Source organism: Haliaeetus leucocephalus, unplaced genomic scaffold, assembly GCF_000737465.1.
Source record: "Haliaeetus leucocephalus isolate CR32 unplaced genomic scaffold, Haliaeetus_leucocephalus-4.0 Scaffold101, whole genome shotgun sequence".
In the NCBI taxonomy this organism is placed as follows: domain Eukaryota; kingdom Metazoa; phylum Chordata; class Aves; order Accipitriformes; family Accipitridae; genus Haliaeetus; species Haliaeetus leucocephalus.
In genome coordinates this window covers 2,398,100-2,410,353 of record NW_010972537.1, presented here as the reverse complement: position 1 = coordinate 2,410,353, position 12,254 = coordinate 2,398,100, and the positions used below count along the sequence as shown (strand labels likewise).

Genomic DNA, 12,254 nt, shown 5'->3' with positions numbered 1-12,254 from the left:
GTGACATAGTGACTGTGTTCCCTATTTCTGTGTGTTGCCAGTAGCGAGAAGGGGGAAACTTTGATTTCTAATCCGCTTTGGAGGAGGCTCTGTATCAGGGCTGCACAGAAACATCCAGTCAAGCAGCTCCTTTATCATAAAGGGGATTTTAATTAAAACTGTTCTCGCATCATGAGCGGAATGAGCGTCAGTGCCAGCCAGCCCTGTACTGGGCATTTATCTCCTTCAAACCACATTACCAGTAATTGCTGCATTAAATCAAAGTCGAGGGAGATTACAGGTCTGAATTGGGCAGGCGGCCGGTGCCAGTGCAGGGAGCTCCGTGCTGCCGAGCCGCTGATATGGGAACCCCCTCTACCCCCCAGTTGGGGGTGAAGAGTCGGAGGGCTGCTGGATCCCAAGAAGCCCTTCTCATTACAGGGCGGGAGTTTTTGTCATAACCTAGGAGGAGTGGCAGGCGGTACGCTTGGAGCATTTTAAGCTGCTGGTGTTTTTCTATTAACTTCCTTTTAAAACAAACAAACCCAATAACAAAACAAACCCTGTGGCATTGCCATCCCACCCCTGTCTCCTGTTTGGATCCACCGCAGACATTCCCTTTTGTTCATCTTCTACGGCTTATTCCAGCCCTGAAACTACAGAATAAATCGCCTCTTCTCTTGGTATGTCCCTTTCTCTCTACCTTCCTTGCCACAGCTCTGCTATGAAGCTGCTAACTTGGTCCCTCTCTGCCCTGACATGGGAGAGCTTCTCCCCTTCTTCACTTCTCCCCCCACTGAGGAATTGTATCTTCCTTGACCTGTGGTTCCTTTGCCAACTATGGCTCATTAGTTCATTTAATTATTTTTCTGGGTTTTTAAGCATTCTGTTGTCTGTAGCTGTAGAGCAGCTGTTTCCCTTCTTCTTGTCCCTATACTTTGACCTTGGTGGCTCCAGAAAACATCTGATCATTCTAGCGTTGCTCTTGCTTCCACTCTCCAGACCTCTGGCAGGGCAAGAATTGAGGAATGGCCGTGCCCACGTGAGGTTTTAGGCATGTGGACTGGCTGAGGTAATTAGATCTATGTGGGCAATCAGTGAACTATCAAAATGTGACAGCTGGATTTCTAGGGGCTGTTATTAGATCTGTCTCATAATTGTAAAGAAGGTAAGTCAGGAACAGAATGTGCAGAAAGCGTGGTTTTGGTTTTTTTTTAATGTGGCCGTCATTTTCTTTGTTTTCATCTTGATGGCGGTTACGTATTTTTCCCTTCTGTTGCAGACAATCTGGGGCAGTTGGGTGGCAGTGACAGTTTTTCTTTATTTTGCCCAGAGACACCTTTGGCAATCTGCCATTCTGAAGTTTGCTTCCTGCAGGGTTTGCGCATCTACTGCATTCCTCTGCTGCAGAAAAGGGTCTCATCCCCAGTACCGTACTGAAGACCCCGTAATGTATGTGAAAGAGGGTGCTGTAGCTCAACCTGTCTGCTAAGGCAGTTCAGTCGCAGACTGTAGAGCTGTATTAGATTTTCAAGATTCACACAAGTTTCTCAGAAGCTATCTAATTCAGAGCGGTTGCAGGAGGTGTGCCTGCTGTGCCCCATCAGAGCTTGAAGTTGCAGCTTTTGCTTCATTACAATGTGAGCTTGAGATGCAGCTTATGTATTGCCCTACTTTAACTCTGGCCTATGCATGAATCTCTAGCCTGAGATAAGTGGTTCTTTTAAATTCATGCTAAGAGACCCGTAAAGCCATAGAGGCTGAAGTTCGAGTGCTGCTGATATCCAAGCCGATAATGCAAGGGGGTTGCAGTTAATTTTTGCGTTGGTAGTCCTGTTATCATGAAGTGAGATTACCCCCACTGCAGAGTTACTGGAGAGATGTGCAAGGTACATGAGCCAAGTCTTTGGTAGAGATTTCTTGATAGCGACAGAAAACAGAGATAAGGGTTTTCATGGGAACGAGCTAACTATCTTTATGGCTTCCTGGTTTTGGGACAGAGGAAGCAGACAGCGGCAAATTGGGGTGAATGAACGTGCATGAATTTTTTTGTTGAGGTCACAGAAAGCTGCTGAGAAGAGCAGGTATCTTGTTTGTGCAGGTGGTGCAATGGGAAAAAGCCCTTGGTGGTTGTTGTCCAGGGGTTTCAGCTGCTGTGACTTGTTTTAGAACTTGCTGGGAGTTGACGCTAGCCCGCAGGAAAGGGCTTTGGACTGAGCCATGTCAGGCTTTCTTCTGTCCTCTTGGCTCCTGGGGAGAAGTGTGGGTAGCAGTTAGCTTACCTGCCCACAGCAGACCTCTGTGCCCACGTCTTGGGGCTCTGTGTGAGAATAAAAGGACTTCCAGAATTTTGATCACTCCTGCTTTCTCAGAAATAGATAGGTTTCAGAAAAACCCCAACCAGACAAAATCTAGGTGTTTGCTGCCTTTTACTATTTTTGTCTTAATCTGAGGCAGAATGTGATGTGAAGACTACTTCGTGCCTAAGAGCTGGCATAACTTCAGCATACCTCTTCTGTTCACCGCAGCCTTCTACTTCTCCACTAAAACCACTGGAGGAGGGACACAGCAATAACTAGCACCTCTGCCCCAACAAGAGTAGTCCCTGGGGTCACTCCCTACATTAAAGCATGACTTGCTGCTGTCACCATTCATTTAGCGTGTCTGACTTTCCTCTTTCAGGGTAAACTGCGTCGTTCTTGCCAAACCTCGACTTTGCGTGCTATTTCTGGATCCTTTCTGTGCACTCAGCAAATGCACCGAACTCTTAACTGCAGCACTTCTGGTATTTTGCTCTTGAATCTCTTCAGAGCTGCCTGAGTTTGGGATTTTTTAAAATTTTTTTTTCAAATGGGAATGGGGAAAAACAGGATTCCTTATCTGAAGCTTAGCAGGTGAGCAAGATTTTGAACTGAGGCCTACAGAAAAGAATGGACAGATGCAATTCTTCTATCATGAAATTGTCTTTGCGGATTTACGCTGAAGGTGTCATATTCTGTATACTGCCACGCTGGAACTGTTTCCAAAGGATTTGCTGAGATTTTTTTTGGTGACCTGCTGTTGTGGCAGCTCAGGGTCCTGTCTGCATGATGTTCTTCAGTTCCTCAGTTCCTGCCGGTAATGCGGTCTCAGACCCGGCTATCTCATGTAGATTGTGCTGCCTGTTTATTTCTCTTTTACTTCCTTTAAATTAAAAGTTTAGTTTAATATTTTTGACATGTTTTGTTTCTTGCTTGCATGGCTATAGTGTGTGGGCAGCTGCTCTGCTATTCTGGCTGAACCAAGTTGGACAGGGAATGCCTTTGCTCCTGTGTCAGAAGAGCAAAATGCTGCCCGAGAAAACCTTTCCCCCAAATTCTGCTTTTGATTGTGTAGCTGGGAAGCCATACCGCTCTAAGGTAGGGATAAATTTAAGTCGATACTAGCATAATTTATTGTGTGGACACTATTTAACTTGGAACAAGTACCTTTTTCTATTTTAGTTTGTCACATGGAAGCAATTTGATAAGCCAGGAGGCGAGGTAGGGAGGAAAATCCATACCAAAACCATCTCCGTTAGGGAGCGAGCACTCAGCTTAGATGAGTAAGACATGGTCACATACTGCAATTCTCTGTGATAGCTGATCATGTGCTCCCTTCACCCCAGGCAAAGGCGAGGTAAAACGTGTTAGCTCAAACCCTCGGCGAAAGTGGTTTATCCCGTGAGCGTTTGCTGGGATAGACTGGGAATGCGCGTGGCGTCACCGACGGCCCTGCGGCTGCCACGCGGCAACTTGCTGGTGGGGCTGAGATAACGGTGTAACTATACTTACGCTACGGGGGAAATCGCCATTGCGGTCCAGCCCTAATTTGTGATTCATTCAATTAAAAATACTTGGTGAGAGTATCTCTGGTACTACCATCTGGTGACTTTTAATAATATTTATTCTTAGGAAGATATTTCTTTAATTAAGGAATTAACCGTAATTTTTCTAGGCTTAGCATAGATCTGGAGAAATGCTCAGGCTTAAGCTGCTGTATTTCGTAGAAGAGTCAGGTCTTTCTTTTTTGTCCCCTTAAGGATCAGCTAATTGAACTGCTGCTGCTTGTTAAGTGGAAAAACTAAGTGGGAGTATGAGAGACAAAACGGACAAATCTTTTCTCTGACTGAGGTTCTGGAGCTAGCTGATAGATCTAGCAGGAAAGGCTAGCTGCCTCCACGCTATTCTTTTTGTTTCCTCTTTCTCCAGTGTCCTCAAAGGAATATAGAAAGGCAGCGTGGCTGTCGTGTAATGTCTAAACTACCAAGAGAAAACTCCTTCTTTTCTTTGATGTTGAAATTCTGCATCTGGACACCTTTTTGTTTTTCATGTAACAGGCAAAAAGCATTTTGATGGACATGTAGCATTACCAAGATCAGTGCATACACAAGTGGTCCCAAAAGAAAGCTGTGCTACGATCGCCGCCTTTGCCAAATGGCTTAGCCCAAAAGTACACTTACTTTCTTCCTGAAGTAGTGCCAAGCACTTAGAGTTCTCCTTGAAAGGAGGCCCAGGCCAAACACACGGATATTTTTTTTTTTTTCTGGAAAATCTGTGTATACTTTCTTTTCCCCCTTTATACTGTGCCTCTGGTAATAACTAAGGTGATGGAGCCTGTCTGGTTTTAGAAGCTCCTTTTGGACTTGTTGCATGTTATACTCAGGTGTGCTGGAGTTTTCTCAGGATGGTGTAATTAAAACCTGTTTTGTAATGTGTGTAAAGCGATGGTTTGGGGTAGAAATGAAAGTTGAAGTTGTCTTCTCTGTGGTGCTGGTATATCTAGACTGCTGCCAGCTTTATTTTGCAACTTAATCACTAATATATTTTTGTGAGTTATTGTTCTGTTAAAGCTGCCTTTCTGGGAGCCAGCTCGTTAGCTAGCATCGTGCGTAAAACCTCGGTTCTGGGAGTACAGTCTTCTGACAGAGGATTTTTCAAACTTCAGATGAGTGTTCATTGTTGCCTTACATTTTTCCTTTGTAATAATTTCAGAGACAGACTTTGGGCAATCTGAGTTTTGCCTGAATTGACTCCAGCTCCTTGTCTGGCAGCTGAAGTTGTGTGGCCAGGATCTGTACTTCCAACTTCAGGAAGACTCTGCCTGCACAGATCTGACTTAAGGATCAAGAGTCTTTACTCTCCTGCAATTTCACCAAGAGTCTTTGTCTCTCTTGACAGCCATGACTCTGTAGATCAGGTACTCGGAGAGCTTAGTTTCTGGTTGAGGAAGATCCAGACTTGTGGTTTCGTGAGTTCTGTTTTGGTCTGTAGGTTTCTGGAGTTTGCGAATGCTGCTGTTCTACTGGATGGCTGTAAGAAAGCTCAACGAAACAAGAAAAAGCCAGTTGTCTAGCAAACAAAGGTCTTGCAATATTCTGCTTTAGCAGACTGACATGGTATCCTTGCTCTCCCTCCATTTTCCAAGTCCTTCCTAAAGCAGAGTTTGTTGAGGCTTTGAAACTAGTGGTACTTAAGAAATAATTATTTTTAATTCTGACCTGTCCTTTTATGCTGTGTATTTGTAATTGTGTTTTAAAGCTGTGCTAGTTTTCCAGTCTAGACAAACCATTAATATTTAATAGCTATGCGTAGATGATGCAGTGAAGAGCTGAGGGCGGTAACAGGATGCAGGTATCTTACGCCCATCATTTAGAATGTGCACAGCGCCTAGCTGTTAAGCCATTTTAGATCAGTTTTAGGACTACAGAGCTTGGGTGGGGAGTGTTCAGAGTGGTAGAGGCAGATGCAAACAAGCTCCATCACTCGTAAGTAAATTGCCTTGCAAATAGAGAATGTGTCGCAGAAGAAGATTGAAAAGGGAGATCTCCAGCACTTCAAGGGGAAAGGACATGACCAGGAGCTATTTCAGAGCTTCCATTGTATTAAATATTGTCTTTGGTATTTTTCTCTCTTAAATTTTCTTGAAATCATGATTTTTTTCTGTGAAACCTGAATGTGTAATGACTGAGGTTCCATTGTCTGCTTGAGGTATTTCCTTGGCAGAAGCAGTGAGTGTGATGGGGCTATCTTCTCTGCTACACGTAACTTAGTATTTACTGCTTTGTTTAGCTTTGGGCTTCTTAGGCCTTTTGCCAGAGGGATTTTAGTTTCCTTGGATTCAAAGTATATTTTTGGTAATTTCATTTGTGCTAATGTGTTTTAGGAACATTAATCCTAATGAACATGAGGTATCAGTAGCACTAACTAATCAGACCGGATTCAGGCAAGCAGTGGCTCCTATGGCTTTACTAACACATTGAAATTCTTTCCTGTGATGTCCTTATTACGCTAATCCAACACGCTCTCGTTTGCTTCTGCTCCTACTCCACATCCCCCAGAACTGCTGGTTCCATTTCTGCTTAATGCATCTCATTCCTGATCTTCAGCATTTGCATGCTTAACATGTTTTACTCGCAAAGAACGCGCTGGCTTGGTTATTTGCTCTCCTGCATAGCTGATCCACCACCAGATCTTCTTGCTCTTGAGATCAGGACACCTATGTAAAACTGCCAGGTTTCTGAAATGTGAGGAAAAAGAATTTGTGCAGTCACCTATTTGTCATCATCTTTGCTTCTGCTTGCCGTTTTGGAATACTGAGCTTTCCTGTGCATGCTCTGCCTACATTTATATCCTCCCCACTTGAATCTCTAATGATTTCAGGGTCAAAATAACAACTAGACCATATGTAATTTTTCTAGTTGTTGGTTATATTAAAACTGGGAAGAAAAAAACCCCATGCAGCTTTCTGAAAAATGTTATACCTATTCAAACCAAACAAGCAATAGAGCCCAGAAAATGTAGCCCTATAGAGGACTGATGACTTTCCAGTATAAATTCTCACCTGGAGTCAGTGAAAGCCACCTTTGTGCTCAGGACATGGGACTTGCTTTGGTGCAAAATGAGAATCTCTTGCAGCTCTAAAGATGTAATCTTGGTACCGTGTGCTGTTTGTCTAACACCGGTACAAGCTGGCTGAGCCGCTTGATCTATTTAGCTGCTATGGAAATCAGTACATACCCAGCCAGAAAATGCATCCTTGCTTGCTGGCATGTTTCCTACATTTACATCAGTCTTTAAAAAGCAGAGACATATTGTAAGCTGCTCATCAGATCCCTGATGACCCAGTTTAGCAGATGTAGTGATTGGCTAATTGTTAAAGATGCCATTTTTGGTGGGTGAGAGGAAGAGCATCAGCCAGGCTTCTAGCGATGAAGAGTTAGAATCAGCGGAGGTAAGAGCTCTTTAGTGGGAGTAACTAGATAAGGCTTGGATTAATTTGTCTGGAGAACAGAGACTTATACTAAAGATTTTATAAATTCAGTTTATAAAATGAAACTGTTGGTGTAATTTCCTTAGTAAAGATCGATGTGGTGTAATCACTGTGCAGCATGGAAATATCTCAGGCTCCATGCTATATTGCTGTGTCCCCACAGTACCATGGTTTTTAGTAATTTAAAAAAAAAAAATACATGGAAGATGTCTGGAACTACCATGGCTGCACTTCAAGCATAGGGAGACTATGGCTAGCTTATGTTCTTATAGCTGTAATTGTAATTGTGACTTAGCATGCTTGCTATAAGCAGTCTGAAGAAAGCAGGGAAGGCAAAGCCCAGGGCTGTGGTCTTGCATTTTCCAAAAATGCTCCTCAGTCTGCAGACATCAAAGAGAGCAGTGCATGTGAAGCAAAATACTGGGTTTTGAGAATGTTGGGAAAAACGTGCGTAATCTCCATGCCTTGCTTAGTACACAGAAAGAGGAAAATTAGGTAAATGTTGCTACAGTAGCATGTAAAACAGTATCTCTAGGCAAAGCGATGGGTAGGTAGGAGATGGAAAACAATAACATTCAATGTTATAAAAAGAATAATAAAATTCAGCAGTAACTAGATGGGTGATACTCTTAGTTGAGGGAGCTGGGAGCTGTATGCACAAACATATCAGGGTTTTTTTCAGGCTTCTGGCATTAGAAATAACAAGTAGAGGAACCAGAGCTACTGGTGCAGAACATGAAACTGGATATTATAGGGATAATATCAATCTGCAAGAATAGTAATCATGGCTTTAACATGCATTCAAGATTATGTGTGGTTCAGATAGGGTAGATGTAAAAGGTGATAGGCTGTATTGTATGCACTGGACTGTGAAGAAGAAAGAAGAGTAATACTGATAACGCAGGATCTGTTTCTGGTCAAAATTGCTGTGGGGAAGAATGGTAAAAGAGGTCCCAGAGGGAGTACTGAGAGTCTGCTGTAATCCCTCATAGGATTGGATTCAGATACAAACGTGAGGCTCTGAAATGATGTTATTCCCAGTACCATTAGAGAGATAAATATTAGTATGAGAAACTTTAATTTCTCAGATATAGCTTGGAGGACAAATGCTGCTAATTATAATAGGGTCAAAAAATATCGTCACTGTAGCATCATCACCTGTTGTTGAGACGGCGAGTGAATTATTGGTGCTATGACTGTTACAGGAAAACAAGCTGTTCAGAAGCCTCCATGTCCCCACCTTTGGATGGGGTGATCATGATGCAAGCTTTGATACATGAAGCAAAATATTTAGTGAAGCCAGGGAACCGGATTGAAAACTCAGACTTGAATGTAGAAGTGTGTGGTTTGGGTTTGGGTTTTATTTGTTGTTGGGGTTTTTTTGTTAGAGGTGCTTTGGATACAAATTCTTGATGATATAAGTAAACGGGGAAAAAAACTTGTAAGAAGAAACTTCAGCCTAACTGGAGGCATAATCACCTTATAAAGGCTGTTGGGTGCAAGAAAATAATTCAGAAAAGAGAATTTATCAGCAGAGATTGCTGTGCCTTTAAAGTCAGTAGGGCTAAAATGAGAACTGCCAAAAATCAGGCTGAGTTAAACCTTGCAAATGTTGTTAAGGAAATCAGTGACAGTTTCTCAAAATACAGTTAGAGAGAAGGGAAGATGAGGGGCAGCTTAGTGTTGGGGATGGGGTAGTTAATGAGGATGCTCTTGTTGTGATTGCAGAATTGAACAAATCTTTTTTTTGTTGTTGCTGTTGAAGGTAGAGTTGATCATGGGAGCAAGGGCAGGATGGGTAACGGGCATGAATCTACCGTAGAAGCAACCACGTTGGACATTTCAAAGACGTGCAGGCTGGGCTGGGGAGCAGGGTTGCCTGGGGAAGGGTGATGCCTATTCCTGAAAGTGAAAGAACCGGTTCATGAAGTTGCAGATCTGATACAAGTTCTAATCTATCAAATCAGGAGTGCTATCATATGTTTGGAGAATAGGAAGCATAATAGCCCTATTGGTGGTGGGGGATGATCTGAGTAAATAGACCTGTTAGTCCAACCTCAGCTGTATGCTGACACAAAAATATTAATTAAAGGCTTGTACACAAATGAAAAATGCGAAAAAAGGCAACACAAATCCATCAAAATAGGGTTGTGCCATATCAGCCTGTCTGTTTTTAAGATAACCAATTTTCTTAACTTGATAACATGCATTTTTCTTAATGGGGTGGCATGTCTTACTGTAGACAGGTCCTACAGCATCTGATGTGGTGCTACAGAGGAAATTACTAATGAGGCTAGAAAAGATGCAGTTTAGTGCTGGAATTGTGAAACGGATTAGGAGCTAACAATGTTGTTCTGAGTAATGTCTTAAAAAAAATAATTATGAGCACAGGCTAGATCAGGTGCAAGAAAGGGCTGCTAGAGATTGGGGAATAGCAAGCCTGTCGTGGCAAAAGACTGGAACGGCTGCTTGTTTAGATGGTTAGAGAGGGGATACATGAGGAAGGTTAATCGTAAGGGAAAGAGAAAAAATACAGTTAAACCAGAGGACAGTACTGGCACAAGAACAATGAATAAACAAAAATTGCTCAGGAATAACATTAAGCTGGAGATGAACACAGACCCCAGCTGCTGGGAGTGCTGTTCTAGAGCAGCCCTTTGGCTGGGGAAGCGTAGCTGCAAAACCCAGTTCTAAGATGTAGCGTGATAAATTTTATGAAAAGATTCAATGATGTTGTATGATAGCAGTTGATCTGATTGTGTGTGTCAGGAGGTCTTTTCCAGTCTTAATATTTCTGTAATTTTAAAATTATTCATATGTGTAAGCGTTTGCAGGAACAAGGCTATGATTTTATAACAGTTACCTAACTTGTGTTACTGGAAACACATGTGCATAGCAGGTTATATGGTAATGTAGTTGGGCCTTTATCTCAAAATAAAATTATGGAGTGCAGTGCCATCTTATATTTGTCTAATATTTGTTGCAAGTCAGTGTGCAGCAGTAAACCAGCCATTATGGCCAGCCTTGCAGAAAATTCAGTGGTTTATTACTGGTCAATAAAGTCCTGCTGTATCCATCTTGGCATATACAAGTTTAAAACTAGTTTTTGTAATTTAATTTTCTGTGGGGCACAGGAGGTGCGATGCTTTGTTACCGAAGTGTCACCCAAGTATCTTAATGCTGGTTAAGGCAGAGTATTTAAATCTGCATCAAAAGCTTTAAAGCATGGCTGTTCTATCTGGATCTGTAGTTAAAACAACAGAGGAGCTTAGGTGGTGCTCCCTGCTCCCCCTCCTTGTTTTGTTTTGCCCATCTGATGGTTATTTATAGATAGTAAAGATATCTGCACTAGGATTTGGAAACATTTTATTCCCCTGAGGCCTGGTTGGAAATGACAAGAATTGGATTGTGAAATAAATGTAAGGTTTTTAACTTAGTTAGGGATTTGGTTTTAAAACCTGGGGCAGTAATATGGAATAGCAAAAAACAGGCTGTGGAGAAGACTTTGGGTTTTTATAAATTAATGCCTTTTCATAAAAAGATGTTATTGGAGATACTAAATTGCCCGAGTGCATAGTAACGAGCTATGCATAAGAATGAAGGGCAGGCGCCTATTGAATGTGTAGTTACAGAAAGAAGAAAAAAAAAAAAAAAGTATTGGTCGTTCAGAGGAAACCAGATACTGTGTCCGAGAGCGGGGCTTGCAGGGGGAGTGCTGAGAGGTGGCCGAACAGCCCTCCGAAGGTGAGAAGGAGGCATAATGTGAGCTTCAGAAAGTTAGTCTGAGTCTGGGGTGAAATAAACTGGCCAAAGGCAGAATGAGCTGAAAGTTCATTGTGGGAGCCTCATCCTTTTTCCCCAGCGAAGAGATCTAGAAGCATAGCTGCTTTCCCATTTATGGGCAATTAATTTCTCTCTCTGTGCAAATCTTCACAGAGAAACAATGGCTATAGAAACTTTTTTTTTTTTTTTTTTTTTTTAGATGTAGAAAATGTCATGCTTTATACTCCCCAAATTGGCCATGCTCCTTTTGTAAGGAAGAAGCGGCCCCGTGGCCTTAGGAAAGATGATGAGAGTGGGCGGCAGCTGCTGTAACCACTCACCCAGCTCCTCACTGTCCTTCTCCGAGGCGTCTCGGAAAGAAAGGGCAATGGGAGCAGAGGACGAGCCAAGAGCTGCCCGGTCAGGCTGGGTGGGTCGGAGGGTTGCGGATTAGGCACCCCTTACCTAAATTACAAAGTGCTGCACCTGCAAATTGTGCTAGATAATGATCCATGTATTAAGGTCTCGGAAAAAAAATAAAATGTTAAGTTTAACTGTTTCTGAGGGGGAGGAAATTACCAGTAACGACGGAAAGGCAGCTAGCCCAGAGCTAGGCTGAGGTAGCTGTTTGGTGGTGCGCAGCAGCACTACAGAAAAGGGAAAGATTAGAAATGCAAAAAACCCCCCATCTGTATGCATTGAAAATTGGGGGGTGGGTGGGAATTTGCGTAGCCCATCTCGGGTTTGAGCACTGTAACATCCTTATTTTTGAAACCTCGGAGGGAGGGGTTTTATCATTGCCGCCCTTTGGAGGAAGGTGGGAATCTTTTGTGGTTTGGGGATGTTAACTCTTTGGGAGCCCGGGTTTTGGGCCAGCGTCAACCTGGTGCAGTTTGGCATAGCGATGGCCGAAACCTCACGCGGTTTGCTATGGGGAGGTGTCCGTGTCGTGTGTGTGTGTCCCCCCCCAGCCACACCGTGTCTTCTAAGAATCAGCAGCGGGCTCTGGGGTGTCCGGTAACGCGTCCGGCATGCAGGGCCGGCGGGCTGAGCCGGCCGGCCTCTGTCCGGGCAGCTCTCCATCTGTCCCCGTCGGTCAGGGAGCAGATTCCTCCCCGAGAACAGGGAGGTTGGGCTTCCTAAAACGGGCACAACAACTGGCCTTGCCCAGCTTTGCCCCCTTCTCCCCGCTGCTCACTGTCCCCCCGTGGCAGAATTAATCC

General features: G+C 43.4%; 1 protein-coding gene across 1 annotated transcript in view; it reads left to right on the top strand.

Moving 5' to 3' along the window:
- RBFOX2 (RNA binding protein, fox-1 homolog (C. elegans) 2) overlaps positions 1 to 12,254 on the top strand; it is a 109,643-nt gene that overhangs the window by 9,572 nt on the left and 87,817 nt on the right. The gene's annotated exons all lie outside the window — the stretch shown is intronic.